We start from the raw sequence: 513 nt of genomic DNA, 5'->3' as shown, positions 1-513 counted from the left end.
CCAGATCCAGCCTTCCAGGGGGTCTGCAACCCCCAAGGACCTCTCCCAGTTTTCAGATAACAAGCTCACGGGTGTAGATACCAGCTCCAGGGCGTAAGCCTAACGAAGCCCTTTCCCAGGGGTGTCCGCAGCACTAACCAAGCCTTCCAGGGGTGGCCATGGCTAACCAAGCCTCCGGTTTCGCTAACAGCCCAGGGCTGTTCCAGGTCTACGCAACTCCCAGTCCAGCAACAAGCCCTTCCCAGGGTTGTCCCAGACTAAACCAAGCCTTCCAGGTGGTCCAGGCTAACCAAGCTTCCCCAGGTGCCCAGGACACCAAGCACTCCCAGGGGTGTCCAGGAGCTAACCCAGCCTTCCCAGAACTGTGTCCCAGCTAACCAAGCATCCCAGGTGTCCAGGCTAACCAAGCCTTCCAGGGGTGTCCAGGCTAACCAAGCCTTCCCAGGGGTGCCCGACTAACCACAGCCTTCCCAGGGGTGGTCCGGCTAAGCCAAGCCTTCCCAGAGTGTCCAG

This window comes from Salvelinus sp. IW2-2015, unplaced genomic scaffold (assembly GCF_002910315.2).
Source record: "Salvelinus sp. IW2-2015 unplaced genomic scaffold, ASM291031v2 Un_scaffold936, whole genome shotgun sequence".
In the NCBI taxonomy this organism is placed as follows: Eukaryota; Metazoa; Chordata; class Actinopteri; order Salmoniformes; family Salmonidae; genus Salvelinus; species Salvelinus sp. IW2-2015.
Note: the sequence above shows the minus strand (reverse complement) of the source record.